The 8485-nt window shown below is 33.2% G+C and overlaps 1 long non-coding RNA gene across 4 annotated transcripts; it reads right to left on the reverse strand.

Moving 5' to 3' along the window:
* Positions 1-681: 681 nt before the first annotated feature.
* LOC112419939 (uncharacterized) lies at positions 682-8190 on the reverse strand. Of its 4 annotated transcripts, none has more exons than XR_003010070.2 (6): positions 7924-8190; positions 4627-4705; positions 4449-4514; positions 3429-3534; positions 2894-2951; positions 682-1378 (listed from the first exon to the last, which is right to left on the reverse strand). It is a non-coding gene; the product is annotated as an uncharacterized lncRNA (long non-coding RNA). The 4 variants fall into 4 exon arrangements; XR_003010066.2 differs by lacking the exon at positions 7924-8190 and adding an exon at positions 6863-7909; XR_003010068.2 differs by lacking the exon at positions 7924-8190 and adding an exon at positions 4900-5343.
* Positions 8191-8485: the final 295 nt, after the last annotated feature.

Raw genomic sequence — 8485 nt, forward strand, 5'->3', positions numbered from 1 at the left:
TCATACTTAGAAAGTATTGAGCAGTTGTAATCTTTGTGATTATAGTGAAATCTCCTTGGAAGTGCAAGGGGGACTGGACTACTTCCGTGTTGTGGAAGGAACCAGGATAACTGCTTGTGTCTTTGTCTTTCTTTTCTTTGCTCTGTTCTTTTCCGCTGCAATCTGACTCTGATCATTTCATCAGAAACAATCAAACTGCTTCTGAAGTTTTATCAGAAGAAGTATTTTTAAGAGAAAAAGAAAACACAATTCAACCCCCCCCCCCCCCCCCCCCCCCCTTCTTGTGTTTTTCAACTTCAAACTTTGTCTTTCAATTGTGTGCCTTTCTATTTTTTTATACGTTGCTACAATATTATTGTTGAAAATTAGGGATTTGAACTCCCTTTAATAAAACATCACATGATAAATTTTAAATGAGCCAATAAAGAACTACTACCTCCGTCCCTAATTATAAAACCCTTTTGAGAAAAAAAATTGTCCCTTTTTATAAGATCCCTTTGATATTTTCAAGTACATTAATTATTTGTTTACCAAACTACCCTTATTTATTTTGCATCTTTTTCTTCAATCAACAATAAGTATTATGTTGAAAACATAAATTAACTCTCTCTCTTAAGGATAAAATTGTAAAAACAATAGTAAATATATACAAATTTAATACTACAACCCACTTCCACGCAGGCACAAACAACGGTTGCATCAAACCCGACGACTTTTGATGTTCAATCTTCGACTTTTGAAAAACCAAACAAGCATACACAAACTCTGCTATATCCTTCTTCATTCCAGGCCACCAAAACAACCTCTTTAAATCCTGGTACATTTTCGTCGCTTTTGGATGGAAACTCAGACTACTCATGTGACCTTCTTCCAAAATCCGCTTCTTAAGCTTAAGTACATTCGGTACACAAACTCGATCATGAAACATCAAAACATCATTTTCATCCAATCTTTTGTCCTCACGTTTTCTTTGATCAACAAACACCAAACGATCTACAAGTTACAAATCCTCTTTCTCACCATTCTTAATCTCTTCCAAAATATTACTCGTCAACTAGAACATTCCCAACTTCACACCATCCAACGTCAACTCACTTACCAAACTCAAATCCCGAAACTGCTCAGTCAACTCCAACTCTTTAACCATCAAAGTAGACATATGCAAAGAATTCTTACTCAAAGCATCTGCTACTACATTCGCCTTTCCAGGATGATAACTTTAACTAAAAATCATAATCCTTAAGAAATTCCAATCACCTCCTCTGCCTCATATTCAACTCCTTCTGATCGAACAAGTACTTCAAACTCTTGTGGTCGCTGAACAATTCAAACATAGAACCAAACATATAATGCCTTCAGATCTTCAACACAAACACAACTGTTGCTAATTCCAAATCATGAGTCAGATAATATACAGAGGGATTTATTGTTTTAGAACAAAATTTAGCTTACTCAAAATCAACTTATAGATCATTTATTATAGATGACAAAATCGACAATAAAAACAACAGAAACATAAACAAATGACATGTACATAAGCTGTTTTCAGCTTATTTCCACATGTTCTACATAATAGCTTATAGATTATACAAAAATAATTTGAATTCGTTTTGGCTTGTGTTCTGAAAATAGCTTATTGTTTATGCTATAAGCTGCAAAGAGGTTGCTTATCATAAAAAAAATTCACCAAAATCAATTCAAATTTGAGACATAACTTCTCCTGAGTCACACATCCAAAATTAGCTTATAGTTTTTAGGGTTAATGGTGCTTTACCCCCCTGTAATATAGGTCATTTTTTGTTTTTCCCCCTGTAAAATATTTTTTTTTTATTTATCCCCCTGTAAATTTTTTTTTTTTTGGAATACCCCCCTAATAGGTCATAAAAAAACGAATTTCCAATTTTTTTTTTTACAGGGGGGTAAATAAAAAAAAATATTTTACAGGGGGAAAACAAAAAATGACCTATATTACAGGGGGGTAGAGCACCATTAACCCTAGTTTTTAAAACAAAAATGAAAACAACAAAGCATCGATGACAACGATTAAAAAATACGACAAAAAGATAATGAAGATGAGATCTAACCACAAAGAAGAGAAGGCAAAGGTTTTCCCCCGAGTCATAGTACCGAAATGAATAGAGAGAGAGAGTGTGTGTGTGTTCGAAACCACCACCAAAGCGTTTTCACCACCACGTACAGTACAAAAATGAAGAAGAGAAGCCGAAATGAAGAGAGATCTAGACTAGATCATAAGGGAGAAGGTTTTCACTGAAGAAGATGCAAAGGTTTTCACGGAGGAAGGTCGTGAGGGAGATGGAAGATGCGAAGGTTTTCCGTTTTGGGAGAAGGAAAAATATAGGTCGTGGGTTTTGTGCGAGAAAATAAAAAAATTAACATCCGCCTTTTTATTTTTTATTAAGTCTAACCATTAGCGTTTTTGAAAAACTCTATCAATACCCCCATCGAACAACAGTGTTTCCTAAAAAGTGCTATCTATACCCCGCACCAACAATAGCGTTTTCTTAAAAGCGCCATCTAACTTAATTTTTAACATGTTTTTCTTAGCCCTTTCTAAAAAGTGCTATAACAGATCTGTGGGTGGCGTTTTCAATAGCATTTATCCATAAGAGCCATTAAACTTATGCTATTAAAAACCAAAATTGTGATAGTGATTCTTAGTTCAAATATTTTCCTTCTCTGTTTTACATCGTTAAATACAATATTTTTATTTAATTTCATATGCTTCAAACCATAAATTGCAAATGACCATTATAAACGTATATACAGGGAGAAGCTACTTATTACTTTGCCCAATCATATGTTAGCAAGAAATATACAGAGAGATTTATTGTCTTATTACAAAATTTAGCTGAAGAGGTTGACAATTACTTACGTTGCACAAGGAGGCAAGAGAGTGGCATACATACACTTCCTTGGTTTTTCATGTGCTTCTATCATAGAAATCAAATAATAAGAGTGACCATCAACTCTTAGAAAAGGATAATAATAATAATAATAATAATAATATCAAACATAATTTTGAGGATGTAAGTAATTAAACAATAACTAGAAATGCTCTAGAAGAGCGTTCCTAAATAAATACCAAGTTCGATGAGTTTGACTTTGGTCCGTTTATTATTTATTTAATAGAAATGTAAAAGTGATAGTCTAGTAAGATCCATTGTTGGGATCCACTAAATCGTTAATTTATCTTTTGTGCTTATCTTTCTCCTAATGGACAAACTCCATTTATTTTTTATTTAATTGATATGCAAAAGTGATAGCCAAGTGGGATCCATTATGTATAGGACGGTCCTATCATATCAGAGATCACAATATACTTACTATGGTTTGTCTTTCATGTGATATCTAACACATCAAAGTAACAAGATTAAAGCTCAAGTTCCTTTTATGGATTGCAAGCTTACCTTGATTTTCCCACAAACAATTGCCTCTGCAGTATCTCTGTTGTGGGCTCTGATCAACGACCAACAACCGAAACTAAACTACGATAATATTGACAATTTTCCAAACCTGAATCAAATAGAATGGACACATAAAACGTTGAATCAAATAAATGCGTCAAATTAGAAATGATGATATATAAATTAGGGTTTAGAATTGGGGAAATTTGTCCAAATATCACATCAAAACTACGAGAAATGCTCTACAAAAACAAAATGGTTGCAGAATGATACCAGGAAAGCTACTGAGTGAGAATGAACAAGAACGTGAGTACGATCGATACGACGCAGAACAAACAAACGTATATAGAGCGTGTTTCTGGGAGAGATTGCACTACAACATTTTCGGTCTATAACAACGCCTTAAAACCGTTTCCTAATTCCTTAAAACCGTTGTCACTACTACAAAATGGCCCCTTTAATAGCACTCAATTTGGCTCTTAATAGCGCTTCCCAAGCGCTAAGAAAGCCCCCACTATAATAGGTCAGGATCCTATAATAGCGCTTTCCAAACGCTATTAAAGAGAAATACGTCAATAGCGCTTTTAGAAAAGCGCTAATATAGCCTTATTCTAGTGCTATTAAAATAGCTTTTCTAATAGCTTTTTCTTAGCACTTTCTGAGAAGCGCTATGTTACTCATACAGGGGATTCTTAGCGTTTTATTGAAAGCGCTAATAAAAGTAGCGTTTTTTTTTTTTTTTTTTGTAAATCTGTAACCAAAACTGCTACAATAAGATACTGAAATATGAATATAGCAAATTACATTCATGATAATCTCAATACAAATTGATCATAAAAAAAATTAAATCCTGCATTCGAAATTTCAATATTGTAGCAAATTAGCATCGAAAACTTGGTTACAAAATAAATCTCATATATTTATCAATCCTAGAGAAGGACATCTAATTTACAAAACTAATAAAATTGTAAGGCCAGTGCACATATAGCAAAAGTAGTCGAAACGAAAAAAAAAACACCCAACTGCAAAGGTACTCATGACAAGCGATCCAACGTCTAGTGGTTAAAGCTACCTCTAACAAATGATTTCCTGTGTCATATGGAAGGAAATTTTAATTATATATCGTTTGATTTCCAGCATAGAACCCATATGCCCAAGATTTTATCTCTCTACCTTAATAAAAACGACAGAGTGAACTAACCTGATTCATGAGAGATGAGGATAGTCAACGCAAATGCTCAGTGCAGAATCGACAGAAAAAATCGGAAGCACGAGATATTCTACAAGCACAAGTAAACCAACAAAAAAATAAAAACATGAACTCAGTTTAGATTTATCAAAGTTAAGGATAAATAAAAACATGAACTCAGAAAAAATCGGAAGCACGAGATATTCTACAATCACAAGTTGTGCTTAACTTTTGTTTATAATACACGAAGGAACTACAAATAATGTTGAAAGAGGACTAATTTACCTTTTCAAGTTTCCGTTGAGTGACAAGTTGAACCTACTGTCCTTTTGAAATTTTTATTTGACAATCTAAGGCAACTTATTTAATATTATAGTGATGATTTTGACAACTGAAGTACATGAATTCGGTACTCGCAAATTGGTTCGCGGTTCTCTACCTAATACATGAATTATGTAACTGTCTAATACCAAACCAAAGAAAGAAAGAAAAAAGAAAACAGAAACAGAACATAAGAGAGATGACAAAATTGGAGATGTATTGATGTGGTGAACCTTCTTAATAACGAAAAATAGAGTATATATGTTGATAATAATATGGCATCAGATGCTTGTTTATACACTTAGCAACATAGAATGAAAATTGGATAGACACATATAATATATAAGAAAAGCAACGACTTGTTTTCTTTCTTCCATATATTACTTTAATAAACTTCATGATCACACTCATCTATAATTTTATATAATTAGTTGTCCATACCATGTACTATATACAAGGACACCGTACAATATAAAACATAAAATATATTAGATTATCACTACTACTAGGTCAAACAAAACATTCAAAGTTTCCATCATCAATAAATATCTTATGCCCAAAGAAAGTGGCATAGTGTAGTTATAAAACTAAGCTCACAAGGTAGATCAATTTTACTTAAAAAAAACGTGTAGAGCAATTTGAAATTAAATCTACAAAACCCAAAATTGATACAAGCTAAACACATAGAGGTCACTAAGACCTGCCAATATTCGCTCAACAAACCAGTCCTTAAAATACTCACACTCACTAGACAGCATGGGAACAGAACAGCCAATTAACAAAACAAATAATGATAATACTTATATAAGAACAAGACTAGAGTCACATGACAAAACATAGTATCAATGAAAAAGGACACATCCAAAAGCTGATTTCCCTAACAAAAACCAAAACAAATAAGCATAGTTTTAAAACTCGGCTCGATCATCGACTCGATAAGGATATTGGGTCATTGGGTTAATGGTCGAACCACTGAGTCACTGATTGAACCGCATGACTGAATCGGATTAAACCGAATAACTCGGCTAAATGACTCGGTTTTAAGATTAAATCTTTATAGGTAATTAACCCGATTAAATCGGATTGAACCAATGACTCGGTCACTTAAATATAAATAAAAAACTGACATATAATATGTATAGCTATATTTTGATGTGTGTATGTTTTCTAGGGGAGAGATGATAAGATATTAGATATTACTATTATTGTAATTTGTGTAAATAATAAATATATCTAATAATGAAATATTTACTATAAAAGAAAAATATAATCTACTTAAATATATATAATAAATTTCATTTGAAAACAAAAAACAACTCATCGTTATGGTGGTATGTTCCCACTTATTCCTTTTGATGTGTGTTGTGTGGTTCGATTCCCATAATCCTCAACATTTTCAAATTCTGATTTTTTCTACAAAGTTTAAAAGTCAAAGCATTTATGGTTTTTGCTATTAAATAGCATTAAACTGAATCTTTCAACAACAAAAAAAAGGCATTAAACTGAAAAAAGGCTGACCATTTACGGTATTAAACAGCATTATGGATCATTAATGAATTTAATTAATAAATAATTATGATAAAAAACAATTGAACCGGGTTGGCTCCGAAAACTGGCCGAGTTGCCGGTTTAATCCGGTTTTTAGCGAATCTTACCGGTTTCTATCGGTTTATTTACATAACCGATCCAATGTATGGCTCGAACCGGCATATGCACCGGGTCCAGGTCGGACCGGTTCGACCGGCCGGTCCGAGCCGGTTTTCAAAACTGTGCAAATAAGTCATGCTATAAGCTACAACAAGAGATTACAATTTGGTTGTATTTTTATTTATTTTTTGAATAAATTTGTTTGTAGTTTTTAGGAACAATAAGCACAATTATTTTAAATGTGAGTGTCCAACAAGCATTTTTTTTTTTTGAACTTTACCAGCTATCGATTTCCTGCTGGGGTTTTGAACCAAGCTTCCTTGCACGCTCCCAACGTTCCATTCTCATCATCCCCATACGAGGCTCATATACCATGCTCATGTCAATTTGTCACAAAAGCCACAAATTAATAAAAGCATATTCACAAAATCCAAATTAGATTGCAGACAAAAGTAGATATTTTTGTTCTAACATTGACTTCCCGTTTAGCACGTCTTGTGCTGAGTTTGAGTTAATATGATGGAGGTAAACAAGTACTACAAACTTCTGCAATTGTTGTTCCAACTTTTAATAGCTAACCAAACTCAATAACTACAGATTTTAATTACAAAATAACATCTATGTATCATTGGAAAATTTGAGGGATCTGTTTCCCTCTAATAAAGTAGGAATTAAAGGTAGCAAAGTCAGGTATCCTTTTAGCTTAGTATCAATAAGTCAAGTCAGTTAGTCATCTATTCATTCCAAGTCAGGTGTCTACACTATATTTCTATCTTTTGACAAATACTTTATATTTTTACTAAAATAACGAGTGTACCGAAACTCTATACCCCATACACACCAAATTCTTCTTATGTCGCTCACCGCGAACCCAAACCCGTACCGCGTACCGATGCGAATTGTGTATTATGTGACTATCTATGGACTACAATTTCAGTTAATATGTGTTTCTTTAATTTTGTAGAAAAATCATACCCAGCAAAAGATCATTACAAAAAAAAGCAAAAGTCAAATCCTTGAACATGAGAAGCAAAAGTCAAAAGCTCAAAATTATCAGTGAACAAAATCATTATACATCTCAAGACAAAACAAAATCGTTATACACTCAAAATCTAAGCATCATAACACATTCAACTCTCAAAATCTAAGCAAAAGGGTCACCATAAACACACAAATCGAGTGAAGTAAATTGAGTGAACAGTAAAAATTCAAATCCAAATCAAAATATAGTGAGAGAAGAAACGAAAAGAGTCAACAAATCAAAATCTATTGAAAGAAGGAATAAAAAGTAAATCAAAATCTATTGAAAGAGGAACAAAAAGTAAAGAAAGTGAACAGTACCGGAGAATAAGAATAATCGATTGAGAGAAGAAACATCCACTCGATTGAGAAGAAGATGCGTGATGAGAGATTGATGAAGGAAGAGAAAGGACAATATGGAAGAACGATACAAATTGGTGATGAAGCAAGAGCGATTGAGTTCTATGATTTTTTTTGGGACTGATAGCACGATGGAGGAGCTTTTGTGTTTGTGAACTGTGGATTAAGCTTTGTGCGCTAAAATGAAAAAAATCGGCCCTTTTTTATTTTCACAAAACCCAAACAATAGCGTTTGTGAGAAACGCTATCTATACCCCCTTTAACAATAGCGTTTCCTGAAAAGCGCTATTAGTGCAAACCAAAACAATAGCGTTTATGAAAAAGCGCTATCTAACCTAGTTTTTATCATGTTTTTCTTAGCGCTTTCTGTAAAGTGCTATAACAGGTTTATGAGTTGCATTTTTAATAGCATTTATCCAGAAACGCTATTAAAATTGTGCTATTAAAAGCCAAAATTGTGGTAGTGTGTCTTACCTTTCGACAATGCTTTTTCGAGCGTTGTAGTCTACGGCGTTGCCTTACC

This window comes from Medicago truncatula, chromosome 3 (genome assembly GCF_003473485.1).
Source record: "Medicago truncatula cultivar Jemalong A17 chromosome 3, MtrunA17r5.0-ANR, whole genome shotgun sequence".
In the NCBI taxonomy this organism is placed as follows: domain Eukaryota; kingdom Viridiplantae; phylum Streptophyta; class Magnoliopsida; order Fabales; family Fabaceae; genus Medicago; species Medicago truncatula.